The sequence below is a fragment of the Carassius carassius genome, chromosome 47 (assembly GCF_963082965.1).
Source record: "Carassius carassius chromosome 47, fCarCar2.1, whole genome shotgun sequence".
Taxonomy (NCBI): Eukaryota; Metazoa; Chordata; class Actinopteri; order Cypriniformes; family Cyprinidae; genus Carassius; species Carassius carassius.
The window spans coordinates 17,957,266-17,980,908 of record NC_081801.1 but is presented as its reverse complement, the minus strand read 5'-3'; the positions used below and the strand labels follow the sequence as shown (position 1 = coordinate 17,980,908).

Genomic DNA, 23,643 nt, shown 5'->3' with positions numbered 1-23,643 from the left:
GTTAGGGAGTATTAATTACCAGAAAAATAATATATCTAGCTGACATTAATCAAGCAATATTTAATGTTGCTGTCATTGTCATTGACAAATGTTTTTTAATAAATTATAGATAATTATAATTTAATAAAACATTATTAAGCCAATTGCAATCAAATATACATTTAATTGAATTTCATTTAATTTAAAATACATTTAACAGTTTGATAGTGATTACTAACCAGCTTTTTCACAGTGTACACCAAATAATTATTAAATTATTGTTTATATATATATATATACTGTATATGCAATGTGTTTTCACAGCCACGAGTCCCAGCATTGTGCGCCAGAGCAAGTTCCGCCATGTATTTGGGCAAGCAGTGAAAGCGGATCAAAGTTATAATGATATCCGGGTTTCCAAAGTGACATGGGATAGTTCCTTTTGGGCAGTTAACCCAATGTTTCTGGCAGTTATAGTGGAGTCCAGTGGAGGCGGGGCCTTTCTGGTTCTGCCTCTGTCTAAGGTGAGTGGCTTGAGGAGAAAACGTCTCGGGTTACGACTTTAACCCTTGTTCCCCGAGAAGGGGAACGAGAACTGCGTCGAACGACACTTTGGGGGAATCCCCTCAGCGTAGCGCCTCTGAAGTATGAATGAAAATAAGCCAATCTTGATTGGTGTTGCGTCATGACGTAATGTGTGACGGCATATGCGGAAGCTATAAAAAGGATGCCGGCACACAACAAAGACAGCTTCTGTGATGAAGCAAGCGCTCCCAGGCAGGGGGAGGGGTGGCGAAGGGACGCAGTTCTCGTTCCCCTTCTCGGGGAACAAGGGTTACAGTCGTAACCCGTAATCGTAACCCGTAATCAAACTGCGTCGAACGACACTTTGGGGGAACAAGTACCCACTATGCCACAACGAGCCCTGCCTGTCCTAGTGTGAAGCTGCGCACAGGCACACTTAGGACGAGAGCACAAGGGTGCCAGGACTCAATGGAATGTCCAGGCTGTAAAATCTAATAAAAGTGTGAGGGGTGGCCCATCTTGCTGCATCGCAGACCTCCTGGATGGGGGCCCTTGAGAGGAGGGCTCTAGAGGATGCCATGCCTCTGGTAGATTGAGCCCTCATGGCCAGAGGTGAAGGCAAATTTCAAATTTATAGCTTGGACAATCCAGTTGCTAATGGTCTGTTTGGAAGCAGAAAGCCCCTTCTTGGGCGACCCGAAAATAGACTAACAACTGGTCTGACTTCCGCCATGAGGAGGACCTCTGGATATATATTTTGAGAGCTCTAACAGGGCAGAGCAGGTGAAGTCTCTCCTCATCCGCCGTCACGTGAGGTGGAGGATGAAAAGCCTGCAGAACCGTAGGCCGTGCCACATTAGACGGCACCTTGGGCAAATAGTCTGGCCTAGGAAGTAGGATGGCTTTGATGTCGCCTGAAGCATACTCCAGGCACCGGTCAGATATAGAGAGCGCCTGGAGATCGCCTACCCTCCTCAGAGAAGTAATGGCCAACAAGAAAGCCACCTTAAGGGAAAGGTTCTTGGCCTCAGCCGACTCCAGCGGTTCGAAGGGGGCCTCAACCAACCCTTCGAGAACCACCACCAGGCCCCAAGTGGGAACCCTGGTACGAGCCGCAGGTCTCATCCTCCAAGCCCCACGGAGGAAACGTACGACCAACGGCTGTCTCCCCAGAGGCCCATCACTCAGAGGAGCGTGGAAAGCCAAAATGGCAGCCACGTAAACCTTGAGAGTGGACAAGGGTAAGACCAGCTGAGAAGCGATCTTGGAGGAACTCAAGCACTGAAGCCACTGGGCAGTTAAATGGGTCCACCTCACGCTCTCTGCACCAAACTGTGAAAACATTCATTTTAGGCCGTAGAATTTCCTTGTGGAGGGAGCCTCTAGAGCTGAGTATGGTCTCCGCTACTCCTGCTGACAGGCTGGCCTCTCGGTACTGTGCCCCCTATGGGCCAGACCCATAGTTTCCATAGTTCGGGCAGAGGGTGAAGTATTGAGCCCTCTGCCTGTGTCAGCAGATCCCTTCTGATGGGAAGCTCCCATGGAGGGCCGTCCAGGAGTAATATTATGTCTGAGAACCATACTCGGGCCGGCCACAATGGGGCTACCAATAATAGACTGATGCCGTTGCGACGAACCCTCTCTAGAACTCCCGGGAGCAGAGCGATCGGGGGAAAGGCATACACATGCAGCCTCGGCCATGTCTGTACCATGGCATCCAACCCCAGTGGAACTGGATGTGTGAGGGAAAACCACAGTGGACAGTGAGTCATCTCTCGAGACGTGAATAGATCCACTTACACTGGGCCGAACCTCTGACATATTGACTCCACCACCTCGGCATGGAGTCTCCATTCCCCGGGCCTCAGCCCCTGCCTCGACAGGATGTCTGCTCCCTGATTCTGATTCCCTGGGATGTATGTTGCTCTGAGAGACAACAATTTCCCCTGGGACCACAAGAGGATCTGATGCGCCAGTCTGCATAGAGGGCGAGACCTCAGACCCCCTTGATGGTTTATATAGGCCACCACTGACATATTGTCCGTCCTCACAAGGATGTGATGACCCTTGAGATCCGGCAGGAAGCTCCTCAGAGCTCAGAACACTGCCAACATTTCCAGGCAGTTTATATGCCAGGAGGAATGATGGACCTGCCATAGACCTCTCATAAGCGGCCGTCCATGACCGTGCCCCAGCCCGTGAGGGAGGCGTCTGTCGGGACGGCTTTCCGGCGACATGACGCTCACAGCACGAGACCTTGGGACCTTGGGAGCCTGTGGGGCGGACAGTGAAGGGCGCGTTCGCTGGAGGCCAATGCGTCCCGAAGCGCACTTAACGGCAGGAAGTCGACATCGATTTCCTGCGGGCTCTGCGGAGAGGCGACCTCAAACGCTCCCCCATGGGTGGGGCCGCCCGCAGAGGGCCTAGGCTGGCTAGGACCTCTTCGTTGAAGCCTTCTTCGCCTGCAGGACGGCCCTCAGGTCGCCCGGTTTAGGCTGAGGCTTCGGCTGAGAGCTCTAGAAGCGACGTTCTCCTTTTGCGCCTGTCTGTAGGCAGAGGAGCTGGCAGATGGCTGTGGCTGCCCGCTTGGGGCTGTCACGGTTCATAGATCTGTGTGTTCATTCTGCATGTCTGTTTTCTCGTTTCTGTCTGATTGTTCATTCAGCATTGCTCCGGCAATCATTGGGCTGATGAGCTAATCAGCATGGCTGCACCTGATGCTGGTTCTGTCCTGTCTTTATCTGTCTTGTGGTTGTTACTGCATGTTGTCAGATCGTTGTTTGTGTTTGTCGATGCTGGTCTTGCTCTCTGTCCTCAGATCACTCTTCTTGCGCTCTGCCAAGGAGATAGCTCAGTGTGCTTCCACGCCTGTTCCTAGGGGAATTCTCTGGGTTGGTTCGGGTCAGTGCCTCATAGTCTCCGTGTTACAGAGACAGCTCTCCAGCTCACCGATTCACCAGCTCACCTGTTCACCAGCTCACCTGCTCTATTTTCTTGTTCCCTGCTGTTTGCGTTGTGGCAAATAAACTGTTTTACTTGCAATTGGATTTTGTGTTCTTTCACGTGACAGAACGATCTGACCAAGATGGATCCAGCAAGTATGGCAGAGCTGAGAGACATTCTTACCAGTAGCAATAGTCGTTTTGCACAGCAAGAGGAGCAAATCATGGCTACTGGTCGTGCAGTGCAGGCACTCGTCACGCAGGTCTCTGATCTCACCACTCAGGTCAGACAGTTAAAACCTGAATCTGCCCAACAACCCACTGCCCTTAATCCTCCGACGTTTCCACCTGTGGATATCACCAACCGACGCATTGAGCCTCGTCTACCGCCTCCAACTGTTTATTCCGGTGAGCCCCTGTTATGTCGTTCATTTTTGACCACTTGCTCTCTTCACATTGCTCTCCAGCCTTCGTCTTTTCCTACAGAGGAATCCAAAGTGGCTTTTATCATAACTCTGCTTTCTGGACGAGCGGCTCTCTGGGGAACAACGGTGTGGGAACAAGGACACACTTGCTGTTCTTCATTCCAATTGTTTTCTGAGGAGCTCAGGAAGGTTTTTGATCGGGCTGCATCTGGTAGGGAGGCGGCAAGGGAATTGGCGGAGTTACGCCAAGGAGATCGGTCAGTTACGGATTATTCTATTGAGTTTCGAACATTGGCGGCAGAATGCAACTGGAACCAAGAAGCGCAGTGGGACATGTTTAGGCATGGATTGGCCGACCGGATCATTAAGGAGATTTACACCCTGGAATTACCCACTTCACTCGACGGATTGATCGATCTGGCCATCCGAGTGGACACCAGACTACATCAGCGTGACCAGTTTGCAGCCATGGTGGAGAAGACAACTGATCACCGCTTTGATCCAGAACCCATGCAGGTGGGCAGGGCTCACCTTTCTCGAGAGGAGAAGGACCGGCGTAGGAACCTGAGGCTATGCCTATACTGTGGTGCCGCAGGTCACATCGCTGCACAGTGCCCGGTAAAAACCTGAGCTCGTCAGTAAGGAGGCTACTGATGGGCGGAGTCACCACTCAGAAGTCCTCCTCCCCGGTAACTCTGCTCTCGGTTCAAATACGGAGGGGCCGGGACATTTTCTCTTGTAAAGCACTGGTGGATTCTGGTGCAGAGGGTAATTTTTTGGATTGTGGGACAGCGTCTAAGCTGGGTATTCGTGCAGTTCCACTTAGTCCACCTATCTCAGTCAGTGCCCTCTGTGGTCAGTCGCTTCCACCCATCACTCATGCCACTGAGTCGGTGAGTCTTATCACTTCGGGCAACCACACTGAGACCATTTCTTTTTATTTGACTGATTCCCCTTTGGCTCCTGTGGTTTTGGGTCACCCCTGGCTAGTGTTACACAACCCCAATATAAACTGGCAACTAAGCACAGTCTCATCCTGGAGTGAATATTGTCATGCATCATGTTTGTTGTCCGCTTGCTCTTCTGTGTCTTGTTCTGTGTTGCAGGATGAACATGTGGATCTGTTAAACGTGCCCGCGGAGTATCTTGACCTGAAGGGAGTGTTCAGTAAGTCCCGGGCTGCTTCTCTTCCTCCGCATCGTCCTTATGATTGTGCAATAGATTTATTGTCAGGTACTTCTCCGCCTAAAGGCAGGTTATACTCACTTTCCGTACCGGAGAGGGAGGCCATGGAGAAATATATTTCTGATTCTCTTGCAGCCAAGATCATCCGTCCTTCTTCTTCTCCTGCAGGTGCAGGATTTTTTTTTGTGGAAAAGAAAGATGGTTCCCTGCGTCCTTGTATCGACTATCAAGGGTTGAATAGTATCACGGTAAAGAATACCTACCCTTTGCCGTTGATGTCCTCAGCCTTCGAGAGTCTGCAGGGTGCTTCCTTTTTCACAAAATTGGATCTTCGCAATGCCTATCATTTGGTTCGCATAAGAAATGGGGATGAATGGAAGACCGCTTTTAATACCTCCAGGGGGCATTTTGAGTATCTTGTTATACTTGTTATGCCATCCCAACAAAGTCCAGGCTGTGGTAGATTGGCCAACCCCAGATTCCCGCAAGGCCCTGCAGAGGTTTCTGGGCTTTGCCAATTTTTACCGCCGTTTTATTCGCAATTACAGCCAGCTAGCCGCCCCTTTGACTGCCTTGACCTCCGCCAAGATGACGTTCAGGTGGTCTAGCATGGCGGAAGCTACGTTCTGCAAATTAAAGAGTTGCTTTGTTTCAGCTCCCATTCTGGTGGCCCCTGACCCCTTCCGTCAGTTCGTGGTGGAGGTCGATGAGTCAGAGGTCGGGGCTGGTGCGGTTCTTTCCCAGCGTTCTTCCACGGATGGTAAGGTTCACCCTTGCGCATATTATTCTCATCATTTTTCTCCTGCCGAATGTAATTATGACATTGGTAATAGAGAGTTGCTGGCAGTTAAGCTCGCTTTGGAAGAATGGCGACATTGGTTGGAGGGTTCGGAGGAGCCTTTTATAGTCTGGACTGACCATAAGAACCTTGAATACATCAGTTCTGCTAAAAGGTTAAATTCTAGGCAAGCTCGGTGGGCCTTATTTTTCAGTCGTTTTCGTTTTTCAATTTCTTATCGTCCAGGTTCTAAGAACGTTAAACCTGATGCCTTGTCCCGTATTTTTGATAAATCTGAACGCCCGTTGTCTCCCGAGTCTATAGTGCCACATGACATCGTGGTATTTGGTATGACTTGGGAGATCGAGTCGAAGGTCTGTAAGGCCTTAGAAGGGGTAACGCCTCCGCCTGGATGCCCACCGAGTAGTTTATTTGTGCCAGAAGAATTACGGTCCGAGGTCATCCGTTGGGGCCATTGTTCCAAAGTAGCTTGTCATCCAGGGGTAAATCGTACAGTATTTCTTGTCAAACAGCGGTTCTGGTGGCACTCTATGGCCCGGGATATACGTCATTTTGTTTTGGCTTGCTCTGTCTGTGCCACTTCTAAGGTTTCCAATCAACCCCCTGCTGGACTCCTTCAGCCACTGTCGGTTCCTTCGAGACCCTGGTCCCACATTTCGCTAGATTTTGTTTCGGGACTCCCGCCATCGCAGGGTAACACGGTAGTTTTGACCGTGGTGGACCGGTTCTCGAAGGCAACTCATTTTGTTCCTCTGCCCAAATTACCCTCAGCCAGAGAAACAGCGGTTGCTGTCATTAATCACGTCTTTCGTATTCATGGCCTCCCGGCAGACGTGGTCTCTGACAGGGGGCCTCAGTTTGTTTCCAAATTTTGGAAAGAATTTTGTCGTTTGTTAGGGGCGACTGTTAGTCCTTCTTCTGGGTTTCATCCCCAGAGTAATGGTCAGACGGAGAGGGCCAACCAAGATTTGGAATGGATATTGCGGTGTTTGGTGTCTCAAAACCCATCCTCTTGGAGTCAGCAACTCTCATGGGTGGAGTACGCACACAATTCTTTACCAGTGTCATCCACGGGCCTATCTCCGTTTCAGTGTAGCATAGGTTACCAGCCACCTATCTTTCAGAGTATGGAATCCGAAGTCGCGGTCCCCTCTGCTCACGCCTTTGTCCAGAGGTGCCACCGCACCTGGAGGAGGGCTAGAGAAGCCATCCTCCAGGTGGGGGCGCGCACCAAGGCCCAGGCCGATCGCCACCGGTCTGAGCCACCCGTCTACGTTGTTGGTCAAAAAGTGTGGCTTTCATCTAAAGATATTCCTCTCCGTTCCGTCTGTAAGAAGCTTGCTCCCAAATTTATCGGCACGTTTACTGTCACCAAGATTATTAGTCCAGTGGCAGTCTGCCTCAAACTTCCTCCTGCGTACAGGAGAATTCATCCCGTCTTCCATGTCTCCAAATTAAAGCCCCTTTTTCGTGCCCCCATTAATCCGCCTGTCCCAGTTCCCCCACCGCCGCGACTCGTAGATGGGGAACTCACTTATTCGGTAAGGCGTATTCTGGACTCGAGGCGGAGGGGACGCGGATTTCAGTACTTGGTGGACTGGGAGGGTTACGGTCCGGAGGAGAGGAGTTGGGTTCCCGCTAGGGACATATTGGATCATTCGCTTATTGATGATTACAATCGCCAGGTAGGTTCCTCTGGAAGCGCCAGGAGGCGCTCCTAGGAGGAGGGGTACTGTCACGGTTCATAGATCTGTGTGTTCATTCTGCATGTCTGTTTTCTCGTTTCTGTCTGATTGTTCATTCAGCATTGCTCCGGCAATCATTGGGCTGATGAGCTAATCAGCATGGCTGCACCTGATGCTGGTTCTGTCCTGTCTTTATCTGTCTTGTGGTTGTTACTGCATGTTGTCAGATCGTTGTTTGTGTTTGTCGATGCTGGTCTTGCTCTCTGTCCTCAGATCACTCTTCTTGCGCTCTGCCAAGGAGATAGCTCAGTGTGCTTCCACGCCTGTTCCTAGGGGAATTCTCTGGGTTGGTTCGGGTCAGTGCCTCATAGTCTCCGTGTTACAGAGACAGCTCTCCAGCTCACCGATTCACCAGCTCACCTGTTCACCAGCTCACCTGCTCTATTTTCTTGTTCCCTGCTGTTTGCGTTGTGGCAAATAAACTGTTTTACTTGCAATTGGATTTTGTGTTCTTTCACGTGACAGGGGCAGGCTTCTTACGCCTCGAGCGGCGGCGGTATTGTTTTAAGGCCGCAGAATGTTGCTTTGCCTCCTGAAACCTGTCGACTACGACATTAACTGAGTCGCCGAACAGGCCAGAAGGCGAAATCGAGGCATCAAGGAGGAAAGCCCTGTCTTTCTCCTTGATGCCTGACAGATTTAACCATAAGTGTCTCTCTGAGACCACCATTGCTGCCATGGAACGGCCAATAACACGGGCCGTTTCCTTGGTGACTCGGAGAGACCGATCTGCAGCCTTCCTCAACTCTGCAATAATTTCCGGAGTTGGACCCTCGCCCTCATCAATATCTTTAAGAAGGTCGGCCTGGTACGCTTGCAGTACTGACATTGTATACAGACTAGCGCCAGCCCGACCCGCAGCCATATAAGCCCTGCCCTCTAACGCAGATGTATCACGGCACGGTTTAGTGGGCAGCACCGGGGTTTTTAGGGATGATGCCGACTCGGGGGCCAAATAGGTGGCAAGCGGCCAACCGAGGCATCATCCCATATCTGTTCTCTCACCCCCCCCCCCCCCCAGATTTGGTATAGTTTAACACAGTGGGGTTGGACACGCGAGATGAATGTGGTTTGTTCCACGATTCCGGATAGAACGGTAAACCCCCGATGACGAGGTTGCTCTCTGTGCTGCAGGAAACGCTTGTCTAACTTGCTTTTAATAAGCATTTCCTGCCTCTGATGTGGCCAACTGATATTAGGAAGGGCCACTGCATGAGAGACAACCTCCACCGGCTCCTCATATGCGGGGACACGGGGTGGCGAGTCATCCCCAAAATTCCCGCCTTCGATGCTGAGCACGTCTACTTCCTCGGAAGCTGACAGCTCTAGCACTGGGCTCTCCACTCGTGCGGAAGAAGGCACTAGGCGGGAGAGCATTAGAACTGGTGGATGAATCGCGAGAGCGTGCTTCGGCAGTCTCGAGATCCCCCGCCAGATCCATCTGCGAGCCCCATGAAGAGCACACCACGGGGCTCGCGAGCCTGGCCATCCTCACTGAAAACAGCCAGGTGGGAGCACAGCACACGGATTGGCAATCTCTCACAATCCTCGCAAGCAGCCCCCTTGAGAGCTGCCCGCGCATGCTGCACTCCCAAACAATGCACACACACGGTGTGTGTCCCCACCCCTGATATAACAAATCATATAGGTTTATATATTCTTTCTTCTGTCATTGATTTTTTCAGAATGCCACCATATGTACTATACATTTCTAGTAGTATTACTTATAGACTCATCATTAAACTGATATTGACAAATTTAAGCATTAACCTATAATATATCGATTAGATTTATATTATGAGTAGTTATTTCTCATACATTAATTTTTTTTTTTTACATTTTGGTAACGGTTGAATAGTTGAATTTGATCAACACAACCTTCAATTTCTGTAAAATTTAAGAAAATAGAATGAGCTAGACTAAAGAATGGGGCAAAATAAAACTATTTCCTAGGTAAACGTCAAATATGGGATGCAGTTAAAAGTTTTAAATTTACAAAATTTAGACATATATTATCATACAAAATTTGAGGTCAGTAAGATGATCAAATTGATTTAAAATACTTTTTTTAAACTTAATATAAAAATAAAAATATATTTGTAATAATAAAAACTCCATAATCATCGGGAAGAAGGAGGCGGGAACCGGCGGACAATCAAAATGAAACTTTAATTACAAAATAAACACAAAACAGCGCATCAGCCCCTCACGGACGACTGATGCGCACAAAGTAAAACCAAAACATAAAATAAAGCCCAGGCCTGGTCCTCTCTCGTCCTTCACTGTCGTCGCTCCAGTTTTATATCCTTCCATCTCCTCTGTGGGACTCGAGACCGGCGGTGGGTCGCAGGTGTCGCTGATTTCCCAATAACTCCACCGGCCTCGCTTGTGTCCCCACATCCCTCGGCCCCGCCCCACTCGTCACAATATTAAATATATTCATATAAAATATTTTAAAATATTTAAGTACACGTATAAGAAATGTATACCGTAATAATACAAAACATATTTCAAATAAATGCATTTCACAGATAAAGTGGTTTAAAAAGTATTTCATTCATTAGACTTTATTGTCCACCTTAGTGGAAATTTGTCTTCGACTTCTCCGAACAGAAATACATCAATGACACCACATTTAAACTTGCATTAAAATACACACAGTTAAGAGTACAATACTACCACCATCAACATACAACAGAAAATGGAAAGCAGCGCAGCTGATTAAAATAAGATAGGTTTCGATCTACAATAAACACATTTTTAAAAGAATTTCAGTTTAGACTAAGTTCCTGTATGGCATGGGGAATAAAAGATCTCTTATAGATGTTCCGGCTCGCCCTTGGGACCCTGAATCTACGGCCAGATGGAAGCAATTCAAACTCTGAGTTTAGTGGGTGTAGGGTGTCTGTTGATATCTGTCGGGCCTTCCTGAGTACCGCCTTATCAAATACATCCCCAAGCTGCCTTTGTGACTTGCCAATCACCTTCCCTGCCATATTAACAATTTTAGAAAGCTTGTTTTTATCTTTCACATTCAGGTTACCATACCAAGCTGTTATATTAAAAACTGTAAAATACTTTCTACAAGGACCCTATATGCCATCTCAAGAATATGCTGACTGACCCTGAAACTCCTCAGTTTTCTAATTAAAAACAATTGCTGATTAGCTCTCTTAAAAATACTCTCTGAGTTAACATTAAAACTTAAAGTACGATCAATCATTGTAACCAAGTACTTAATAGTAATTTTCAACTACTTCCACAGGCCGGCTGTTAAGTACAACAGGGTTGATGTTACTGGCCCCTCTTGGTTTCGTTTGTATTATAAGTTCTTTTGTTTTAGTCACGTTAATTTCCAATTTAACAGTCTGACACCAATCCTGCAATAAAGTGACTTGGCTAAAATAAGCTTCCTCATGAGCTGCATTATTTTCTGTGAGAAGTCCTACCAAGGCCATGTCATCAGCATATTTAAGTAAACTAACATTGGTGCTGTGCACAGTCATATCATTTATATAAATTGAAAACAACAAAGGTGACAACACACAGCCTTTTGGTGCTCCAGTACTTTTTTCTTTTCAGTTTCATTTTTTAATTTTAGACATTCCTCTCAATTGGGCCTAAGGTCATTTTAGCGATTGTTCACACAGGTGTTGTTTATCATATTTACTGATGAACAGATATATGTGACAACCAAAGACTGTTTAAATTTTAGACAGAGTTTTGAGTGAATTATAAATAACAAGCTACTTACTGTGTGTAATATTTTGCTTGAAAAGTGTGAGTTTGCTATCTTTCTTTATAATAAATTCCAATTGGGCTCATATTTTTGTTATTTTGCATTTTTAAATGTAGTTTAATAAGCATTCAAATAGCTACATTTGGGACTACTGTATAAAGTTCTTATATTAATTTGATGTAGGGTAAGCAATCAAACAGGTCTTCCACAATAGAAACTATTGTAGAAATGCTGAGTTTGACATGAAAAAGTATCTTAAATAACTTATAGTTGTTACTAATGCATGTGAGACCTTTGTTGTATCAAAGTCAAGCATAACATATTGATCCACAGTGGTGAATCACATCATTGAATCTTTTTTTTTTTTTTTTGAGTTTGTTTTAATTCTTTAAGGGTCCATCATCAGTTAATGCCCTTTTAGTATAGTCTCTGCCGAGTCACGAGCATATATCAGCAGGCCTGGAAAGACATATAAATACCCAGCTAGCCATGTACTCAGTCTCGGGCAGGCCAAAAGAAAAACTCCCTTTTCAACGCCTAATCACAGGTTTATAAATACACACAAAGAAGATGAGGAAGAGAGTGACTGGAGGTGTAGCAGCTGAACACAGAACCAACATGTGCTCACACCATTTCAACACAAATAACAAAATAACATTTAAAAAGGTTACAGAAAATGATAGTCAACCTCAGGAGGTCAAAGTAAACATTGAACAAGCTGCTTTATATTCTGTTAATTTTGCAACATCACAACTAAACTTTTAAAACCCAAACTAAATGTTTAAAACCCATATTTATGTGTTTTTGTAACACTAAACGTTAAATTAAATAAACATTTATACATAATAAATATCAATTTCCAATACATTAAAATATTAGTTTGATATATAGCTTTTAATTTCTGTAAAATTTGAGAAAATGGAATGAGCCAAACTGTAGAAAGGGGCCAAATAAATGACTTGGGTGTCACTAATTTAATAATTTTCCACATTTTCTATTAAGGGGGAAATCAATCAGTGACAGGGCAAAATGGCAAATGTGCATGCAGCTAAAATGACAAAACAAATGATAGATCAATTACCGTTTTACATATATAGATAGATAGATAGATAGATAGATAGATAGATAGATAGATAGATAGATAGATAGATAGATAGATAGATAGATAGATAGATAGATAGATAGATAGATAGATAGATAGATATAAAGAAAGTAAAGATTCCTAATAATCCTTTAGGTGAGTGTATATATATATATATATATATATATATATATATATATATATATATATATATATATATATATATATATATATATATATATATTGTAAGTTGCTAAATGTATTACTTAAAATATATATATATATATATATATATATATATATATATATATATATATATATATATATATATATATATATATATATATGTGTGTGTGTGTATACACTCACCTAAAGGATTATTAGGAACACCTGTTCAATTTCTCATTAGTGCAATTATCTAATCAACCAATCACATGGCAGTTGATTCAATGCATTTAGGGGTGTGGTCTTTGTCAAGACAATCTCCTGAACTCCAAACTGAATGTCAGAATGGGAAAGTAAGGTGATTTAAGCAATTTTGAGCGTGGCATGGTTGTTGGTGCCAGACGGGCCGGTCTGAGTATTTCACAATCTGCTCAGTTACTGGGATTTTCACGCACAACCATTTCTAGTGTAAGACTGGAGCCGGACCGTCTGGACTGAGGGACGACTTCTCTCTAAGAAACTAAAGGACTTTCCTGATAATTAACATTTGAACACTCTCTTGAATACCCTCCATCATAAATAACGGTGCCATCGAAGATGCACCACACCTAGCAGTTCACACCTCACCATCACACTCCCTTAACTTAGTTTCAGAGGAGGAAAGTAACGAATTACATTTACTCGCGTTACTGTAATTGAGTAGCTTTTTTGTGTACTAATACTTTTTAAAGTAATTTTTTAAATCTGTAATTTTACTTTTACTTAAGTATATTTTGTTTGAAGTATTGTACTTTGCTACATTTTAAAACACATTAATTACTGAGTAAAAAAAATAAAAATAAAAAAAATAAATCGCTCCCTGGAAACTACAGCTGTAAATAATAGGCAGGAGGGAAAACTGGCGCTAAAATCACAAGAAAGATGCAGACGGACAAAACAGGCGTTAGTGGTGCAGACACCGCTGAAAACGAAACCCCGTCATATTCTGAAGTTGAACTCGAAGGAAATGAAGTGAACCCCTGGCCATATGTATGATCTATTATGCAGTGTAAGCTGTACTTGCCTAGGAAGACCAAACTAGCAGCTTATAAAATCTCGACAAGACATCAACCCTTCGCAAGAATGTAGAGGTAAGCTAAATAATTGCATCGTTGCATTGGTGGTTAAAATGAAGCTTTGACATTTTAGCAAGAGGTTTTGCACAAATTAGCCAAAAAGACAGTGGTGAGGAGTGTGCTATTTTTGTTTTAATGATGTACATGCGCATTTATAGTGCGTTCTTTCACTGTGTGATTTAGTCTCCTAAAATGCATTTAGAATGATCACAAAATTGAAGATATAGGGGCAGAAAATTCACATATTTATATAATTCCATATATTAAATCAAAATCACACAAAGAATGCCATCTGTTCCTCCAAAAATCATCATGAATATATACATACATATATATAACAGTTCAGTAAACAAGTTAATTAAGAGACTTGCGTTTTAGACACCATATTGCCTTTTTTAGCTCTATTTCTACAACAGAAAATAATTCAAAACACAGCCACCAAAGCACAGTTTTGCGTCTCTGAGCAACGTGACAGTGTTTCGTTCCTGAATGAATCAACCGTTTAAATAATTCGGTTCAATCGCAATGACTCACTTATTAACAGTGACATGCTGACACATACTGGCCATTTTAATTTCACATTTAAAGTATCTTTTGATTTTTTTAAATAATTAATTTCTTATCATTTCAAATGAGTATTCAACATTTTATGTCTTGTATATCAAAACATTATTCATGCATTTGTAACTGCAGGTTAAATGCATTCTTGTCCTGCACTAAACAGTGTAATACATCTAAATGCCACTTCCAATGAATCTTCTGCATTTCCTCTGCATTAAAAGATGAGTTTGTTGATACGGATTTGCCTGGTAACAGCCCAAATGTTTTATTATTCAAAATAACTGATTCCTTTAATTAAAAACAACTAGTTTGAGATTAATAGACCTATCCCTGGGGTGTCAAACTCAGTTTCTGGAAGGCCGTAGCCCTGCAGAGTTTAGTTCTAACCCTGCTCCAGCACACATATCATGTAGTTATTTTTCAGCAACATTTGTTTTCGTCATTTTGAACAAGCAATAAGCTTGAACATTACACATCGTGTATTTGTGCATTTGTAGCTGAAAACCTTTAACAATGCGTGCAAACAAACAAAAGTACAGATTAAAAAAGTGAACAAAGAAAAAACGTAAAGCAGCCTGCAGCAATTAGGCTATTGTACAGAATGTAGCTTACACTTAACTTTTGAACTGTCAGCAAATCTTTTTTTCTTTTTTTCTATTGTTTCAAATGTTCTTGTTAAGAAATACAGGCATATAAACATGATTGGGGGAAAGTTGGCTCCTGTCTGTTAACAGTAAGGCTGGCCGCGGAGAAAACACGCTCTGATGGCACAGACGTTGGCGGACTCACAAATAACGGTGTGCTAAGCGAATACGTTTTGTGAAGCGCTTCGTGTTTTCGTTTCACCACTGAATGGGATCGTCATATGGTGGAATACATGGCTCCAGCAAGAACTGTTCCCACTCGTCTCGGCTGGACTCTCTGTAATCATCGCTGGAGACTGCATCCGCACCACTCGCATCAAGGAAATGTTCTTTTTTTTTCTTACTTCTCTCATGTTTTCATCGAGAAACCTGAGATGTTTGTGCCGAGGGTCTAGGGCAGAGGCGAGAAGAGGAGTTTTCACTGCATTCCCCAAGTTAGCGGTGTTTATTCGTTGCTTGAGAGATGCTGCAACAATGTTCTTGGATCACTTTCTGTGATTCTCCACGCCATATTTGAAGTACTGTAGAAGACCACAGTTCTTTTTGGGGGCGTTCACATATCGCGTCTTTTGCATGCTCAAGTTCGTTATTTCCAATGTAGGCGCGCGGTATGCGCGCTCATAATGGAAGCGACACGGTCGCGATGCGCACGCGGTGCGACGCGTTCCCGTTTTTTCCAGGCGCGTCCGCACAGCATCGAGTTAAAAACATCTCAACTTTCAGAATGCCACAAGCGCATCGCGGGTCATGTGACAAGAACTAAACATTCAGCTTCATCCATTCCTGTAACAACGTTAAAAGCTCAGCCAAGATGAAGGAACAGCTGATCATAGCTGTATATGGATTGCCATTTTGAAATAAATTTAGTAGCAGAGCTACTGAAAGCGATTTTTTTTTTTTTGTGCTGCAAATCCATTTATCCTTTGCTGAAATTTCCGCGTCTTCATGGAGAGAACGCGTCGCCTCAGGAGCGCTTCTGCCCAAGCGCTTTGGAAAGAAGGAGAAAGCAGCGCACATAGCCTTTTCCGCGCGATATGTGAATGGCCCCTTAATCATTCATTAATTATTTTTTGCTTGCATACACCTTCAAATATGCCGTGGAGAATCACAGAAAGTTACCAAATTAGGTTTTATTGTGAACTTTTTTTTTTTGCGAAATTCGAATATCATTTTTATTTATCGAATAATTAGAGCAGAACGAATATTCGAATGTTCGACTATCCGTGCACATCCCTAGTTAAAATGTAACTAAGTAATTTTTACTCTGAGTAAATTTTAAATGAGCTACTTTTTACTTTTACTTGAGTAGATTTTTAGACTGGTACTTTTACTTGTACTTAAGTAAAATTTCATTAATGTAATGGTACTTTTACTTGAGTAGAATATTTTTGTACTCTTTCCACCTCTGCTTAGTTTCACTCAGAATTGCCAATAGTATAATATTCTGCATTAATGCAAGTGATATTTACAGTCATGTTTGGTGTCATTTGTATTGTCTCAGGGCAACTGGTACAATGGTCTCAACTTTAGAAAGTAGATTAAAAGATACAGATCTTAAGAGTTAAGAGATAATTTGATTACTGTAATGGGAGTGCCCTTTTCCAGGGTCTTCCATGTAAATTACCTTCTGTTCCCACTGAGGTGTAAACTACCCTGGTCTGGGACCTGACCTAATCAAATTCCAATAGTTAGTTTCTGTCTTCATCTCGGGGGATGTTTGTCTTGGTCTGAGGTATTTAAAGGATTGCAGCAAAAGGATCAGGGCGATTTCTGTAGCCAGAAAGCCCGTAGTGTGTTGTGTGTCTCTTCACTTCATACTATGTATTTTCTAAGGTCAGGTATGCATATTTTACTTTTAGATTCATCTTTGAGAATTTTATGTTTTGTATTGATATGATTTGATGTGTTTCAATTGGATATGTAATTGGCAGAATTCATATTTACCTGACTGATAATAAATTGTTACATTTGATTTTATTCTTTTTTACTCTGTAAATATTGACTCTAGTAGATTACGTTGAATCCTTGTTAGAGACTTGAGCACCAGAATGAACAAGTTAATATAACCTAAAGAGTTTAACTAGAATAATCAAATGTCAGAAGAACAGGCCTACTAATTAGAAACAGACGTACAACCAATTTGAATTCCAACCTAAATTCGAGGTCATACTAAAATGGAGTCAGATTAAATATATAATGGAGTCAGATTTGAGCTTAACCTAAATTGAATAACTCTACGCGCTGAAAGACCGAACACGCAGGAAACCTTCATCCAGCACCGGATACCTTCCTTGGGCCGAGTGCCTGGACCTTACACTAGGGTTTACAAAGAATCATGTGAAAAGGGAAAAACATCCAGTATGCAGCAGTACTGTGGGCGAAAATGCCTTGTTGATGCTAGAGGTCAGAGGAGAATGGGCTGACTGATTAAAGCTGACAGAAGAGCAACTTTGACTGAAATAACCACTCGTTACAATCGAGGTATGCAGCAAAGCATTTGTGAAGCCACAAGACGAACAACCTTTATGGCGGATGGGCTACAACAGCAGAAGACCCCACAGGGTAACACTCATCTCCACTACAAATAGGAAAAAGAGGCTACAATTAGCACAAGCTCACCAAAATTTGACAGTTGAAGACTGGAAAAATGTTGCCTGGTCTGATGAGTCTCGATTTCTGTTGAGACATTCAGGTGGTAGAGTCAGAATTTGGCATAAACAGAATGAGAACATGGATCCATCATGCCTTGTTAGGTGGTGGTGGTGTAATGGTGTAATATATATTAATATATATTAAGACCATATACTGACTTTATATGTGTCTCAATGCTTAACATGATCTTTTATTCCTTGTTTTAATATGCTATAGATGGGTCGAGTGGACAAAAGCTACCCTCTAGTGGTTGGACACTCAGGGCCTGTTCTGGACATTGACTGGTGTCCTCACAATGACAACATACTGGCCAGCTGCTCTGAAGACACCACTGCCATGGTAATCATAAAGACAGACATTCATAAACATCTCCACTGCCTGCCAGCCATTAGCATTGTAGTCATGAACGTTTCAGTTGCATTTTTTACTAACAAATGAAGCATGTTTCCATATATACCTACTCACACTGGAGGGAAAGATCACGGTGACAGACAATAGTGTAAATATGAAGGGTGATGACTGGAGTTAACAGTTCGGGCATGCGACAGGAGCTCGTATGATAAACACATGTTAGATGGGCACTCTTGGCCAGAAACCTGTTCACAAATAAGCCAATGGTAATGACAGACAAGGAATGATGGGTCTGAGTTGTCTATAGGGAGGAGTCATTTAATTTTCAGCACACACCGGAACATGTGCATGTCCTCCTCATGCACTAAAGCTTCCGTATATAGTGACCTCATGAAGTATTTAGACACTTAAGCCATACTTCTGTGTATAAATGTCATTATATTAGATAAAAATAAATACAATCATAGTTAAATTTTTCTTAAATAAAGGAAACATAAGCTCCTTTTTCAAGAAAAAGAATTTCATGAAAAGTTAAAATGATAAAACAATACACTGTTAAAAAATTTTTTTAAAACAAAAATAATCGCAGTACATTTTGCAAAATAAATAAATGTATAGTCTTTCTTCTTTAAAATGTAAGTTTCATTGTAATTATTTGTGAAATTTACTTACAAGGCTCAGGACAGTGAAGTTGCTACTGGAAAAGCTCTAGAAGTATTTGCTTGCAGATATCATTTGGTTTGTTTTGTATCTATTGCGATGGCATTCAGACATTTTAAATATGAGTATAAATGCTGAAAGTACTATTTAATCTATTTAAAATGGATGTGGGATGTATTTCCCCAGAGTTAAGCTAGAAGATGTGGGGATTATAATATGTGGATGCTATAACTGCTATTACTTTACATTACATTAAAAAACGTGAATGGCATGCACTGCATGCACTGCTGTTAGAGGAGGTTAACTGCAGCTGTCATCTGTGCTGGCATTGCTGCTGTGCTCACTTGATACCAAAGGAATAATACAACTTATCTTCAAGCCAATATATAGGTATACCCAGACAGTGTAATCTGTAAACCAGATATATTAATATATATATATATGGTTTGAAGTTGTAAATGAAACAAAGATGATTGGAAAATTGTTTCTACACCAAATGCTTTTTTTTTTTTTTGGCTAATTGATCATTTTTGCTTAATTACCATATTATGTTACTACAGAAAAATGTAAACAAAATTAATTTACAATGTATACAACTAGTATCATTAAAAAAGTTCATTAGCAACATTGTATTCAATCAGCCATCCTCAGGCTTGATTAAGTGTGAGTAGTGTGTGGCATTTTTCTACATTCTAACATGTTTAAAGCAGATGAACATGTCTGTATGTATTTACAATATTTGTTTTTAAAATTAAATTAAAATGTTAGTAATTATGTAAGAAAAATACAAATATATTTATCCATGATGCAGGATGATCTCAAAAATATTAAAATAATTATAATAAAATATTAAATCCTTGGAAGTTTGTTGAGGCACCCCAGTTGAGAACCATTTCGCTAATAGAGTTATGTTTACTTAGGTATGGCAGATCCCTGACCACACTCCCTGTCGTCCCATCAGTGAGCCCATTGTGGTGCTGGAGGGACACTCTAAACGTGTAGGCATCATCAAATGGCACCCCACTGCCCGCAACATACTCCTCACTGCAGGTTAAGAACAATACTCCTTTTTAATAGACGCCAACTTATTACATTAAACAGATACACAAGTGTATTACAATAAGAATAATTAATTTCATTGGAAATAAATTAGAAGCAGTGGAAAGTCTTTGTCCCACCCTGTAGATGGTTTCCATTCAGTGTGATTTTGTCCAGGCGGTGATAATCTGATCATCATCTGGAATGTGGGCACTGGAGAACCCTTGATGACAATGGATGACCATCCTGATCTCATTTATAACATCAGTTGGAACTACAATGGTAGTCTGTTTTGTACCACTTGCAAGGACCGTCGCCTTCGAGTATGCGATCCCCGGAAAAACGAGGTGGTGGCGGTAAGTATTAAATTAGAAAAAAGAAAAAAAAAACTCATGGCTATTGGTAAACTTGGACATAATGCACATTGTTTTCTTCTGTAGAAAAAACTGTCCCCATATGATGGTATCCGGCCAATGAGAGCCATTTTCACCAGAGAGGGCAACATTTTCACCACAGGTTTCACCTGGATGAGTCAGAGAGAGCTTGGCCTGTAGGATCCGGTAATGAAGGATAGTTAATTTACATACCTTTATACTATTCCAAACCTAGTTTGCTTTGGCTAATCTTCAACACAAATTTTAATATATTTTGTGAAACCTGAGAAATTTCTGTCACTCCATTGAGGGGCCATGTGCCTGAAACTTTGAAGAGCCATTATAAAATAATAAAACGTTATAAAAAATAATCTGTATGAACTGAGTGGTTAAATCCAAGTCTCATGAAGAGATATGATAACTTTACAAGATTTTATTCACATATAAACACACATACATAGAGCACATAAAATAAGGTAAACATGGAAGCCTGTGTGTGTCTCACATGCTAGAACAAACCTCACTGGTTCTCCTGTGTAACACATACATGTTTGAGCTTGTTGTTTGCCATATGTGATCATATCTCTTCAAAAGGTTTACTTTTATAATGCATTTTTGGATATTCCAATATTTGATTACCTGGACTTTCAGTGGACAGAAAGTATTCTCTCAGGTTACACTGAAATACCTTTATATGAGTCTTAATTAATTAAAGTTTTGTGTTTGTAACAATATGAGGGTGATTAAATGGTGACAAAATGTTCATATATCGATTCAAGGCTAATTAATTATTCATTTTATTGATTTTATTCCATTCATTTTTCTATAATTTGATCAGTTTTATTTCACTGCAGGGGTTTTCTTTCAAATCACTGATAGTGTTTATTCCTGTCATCATTTAGACTAATTTTGAAGAGCCCATAGCACTGTTGGAGTTGGACACAAGTAATGGAGTTTTATTGTCTTTTTATGATCCAGACACTAGCATTGTGTTTCTCAGTGGCAAGGTATGACTCCATGTTTCATCTCCATTTGCTATCATACTCAGGCTGGTGCTGTAAAGTTCTTTCCATGTCTCCACAGGGTGACAGCAGTATTCGGTATTTTGAGATCACAGAGGAGCCTCCCTGTGTGCATTACATCAGCACATTCAGTAGCAAGGAACCACAGAGAGGAATGGGCTTCATGCCCAAGAGAGGAGTGGACGTCAGCAAGTGTGAGATTGCCAGGTCAGATTTGCATGGTTATACTGGTTAATTTGGATATGTGTTAGTTACTTAAATGTGGTATACAGAAATACCATGGGGTCAGTGAGATTTATTTGTACTTTTATTTAGCAGGGACACATTAAATTGATTAAAAGTGACAGTTATTTGTAATGTTACAAAATATTTGTGTTTCAAATAAATATACAGTATACTGTTCTATGGAGCTTTCTATTCATCAAAAAATCCTGACGAAAAAAAAACGTTTCCACAAAAATATTAAGCAGCACAAATGTTTTCAGTATGGATAATGAGAGATATTTTTAAGCACCAAATCAGCATATTAGAATGATTTCTAAATGATCATGTGACACTGAAGACTGGAGTAATGAAAAATCTGCTTTGCCATCACAGGAATAAATTCATTTAAGTGTAAATTTTTATGCATTTAGCAGACGCTTTTATCTTACTTCAGGCTATCAATTTTTACCTATCAGGCTCCTGGGGAATCGAACCCCCAACCTTGCGCTTGGTAACACGATGCTCTACCACTTGAGCTACAGGAACACTTAAAATTCCCTTATAAATTATATTAAAACAGAAAACAGTTATTTTAAATTGTAATACTATTTCACAATTTTGATGTTTTTAATGTTTTTAGTTTTTGTATCAAATAAAAAGAAAGAAACATGGGGTGGTGTTGACGCAGTGGTTAAGACACATGCCTTTGGTGTGAGAGACCTGGGTTCGAATCCACTGTGAGACACCAATGTGTCCCTGAGCAAGACACTTTAACCCCTAGTTGCTCCGGAGGCGTGCAACCTCTCACATATATAGCAATTGTAATCGCTTTGGATAAAAGCGTCAGCTAAATGAATAAATGTAATGTGACATCTTAACTTCCTCATACTTTTAATCAATGTACTTTTTTTGAGGGAAAGTATAGTCTTTTCAAACATTTCCTTGTTTTTGAAAGGACTTTTCTCTATAAGAAATCAAAATGGATCCTTTTACTTTCTCAGTACTCATTTTGTGTATTATAGTTCACAGTCCAATCAGTACATGTTATTCTAAACATTCACATTGAGCATTTCTGAAACTTTTATTATTCCTTATATAGATTATATAAACTCCATGAATGAAAGTGTGAGCCTATTATGATGACAGTACCCAGAAAGGTAAGTACATACTCTTTGTTGAGGGTTGTTTAAATTCTGAACCACTATGAACACAAATCCAACAAAACTGAATAAATGATGATGAAGTATGTAAAATCGGTTCATCCAGTAAAATTTTTCTCTTTCTTTTGCTATGATGCCAGTCGAACCTGTTCCAGGATGATCTGTACCCAGACATAGAGAACCTGAACCTGAAGAATGGATGGACGGACGGACGAGATGCAGACCCCATATTAGTGTCCATGAGGGATGGCTATGTTCCTCCAAAGAGTAGAGAGCTAATGGTGGCCAAGAAGAATGTTCTAGACACCAGACCTGCAACACGTAGAAGCATGTCTGTCATAGATGGAAGTAGTTTGCCCGTAAGTAGAATATGTTGGTTATCCTTGGTCTTTTTCAAAGATTTTGTTCCTTAATCACCTCCTTTTCTGAAATTTCTCAAGAAGCAAATATGGCTAGGAATTTTATTCAGATTCAGTTTTTTTTAAAAACAATCAAAAACAAAACAAAAAAAAAACACATTGGAACATTATAAAAACATACCCTAACAATGTTTTCTGTGTTTTTTTAATCTATAATGCTATGGCAGATGTATGTTTAAGCTGTAGCTTGATGTCTGATACGATGAAAAAAGCACCACTAAATTATATAATTAATACAGTGTATCAGCTTAAATCACAAATTAATGACTTAAATGATATGGTTCTTTTAATGAAACTGTCAAAATAACTCACACTATCACTAAATACTACTGAATCAGTAAGTTGGCGACACCTGACAGTTGTACCTAATATTGTTTGAAATTTGGTACTTTGAAGAATTGAATTGTGGAAACCACAGTGTAAGTGTATAAATGGAAGTTTAATCTGAATCTGAATCAGAATCATTCATTTCCTTTTGATTCCCATCCCTAGAAGCTAAACATATCTTTTCATTTCCAAATTAAGCCTGTCCTTGACTTGCTCTTTTCCCTCTATTTTTTGCTCTTATTCATCCTTCTTCTACTGTCACTATTCTTCTCTCTTCTGTTTCCTCTTTCCAACTGCCATCTTCTCCTTTGCTTTCTCTCAATCTCTTTCAAACTATAGCCTCAGTTGTTGGAGAAGCTTGTTTAGGAGATCCAAAATCTGAAGGCCACAGTTCTCTCTCAGGAGAAACGAATCTGTGATTTAGAGAATAAGCTCTCTAAGTACACTAATGGCACAGTCTAAATAAAGCTAACTCATCCAATGCACTCCCCAATTCACTGCTAACCCCTTAAAACTAAAGTATGAGCACAG

General features: G+C 41.5%; 1 pseudogene; it reads left to right on the top strand.

The window, feature by feature from the left end:
* The first annotated feature begins 284 nt into the window (after nucleotides 1-284).
* Nucleotides 285-23,574, top strand: LOC132130330 (coronin-6-like; annotated as a pseudogene).
* The last annotated feature ends 69 nt before the right edge of the window (nucleotides 23,575-23,643 follow it).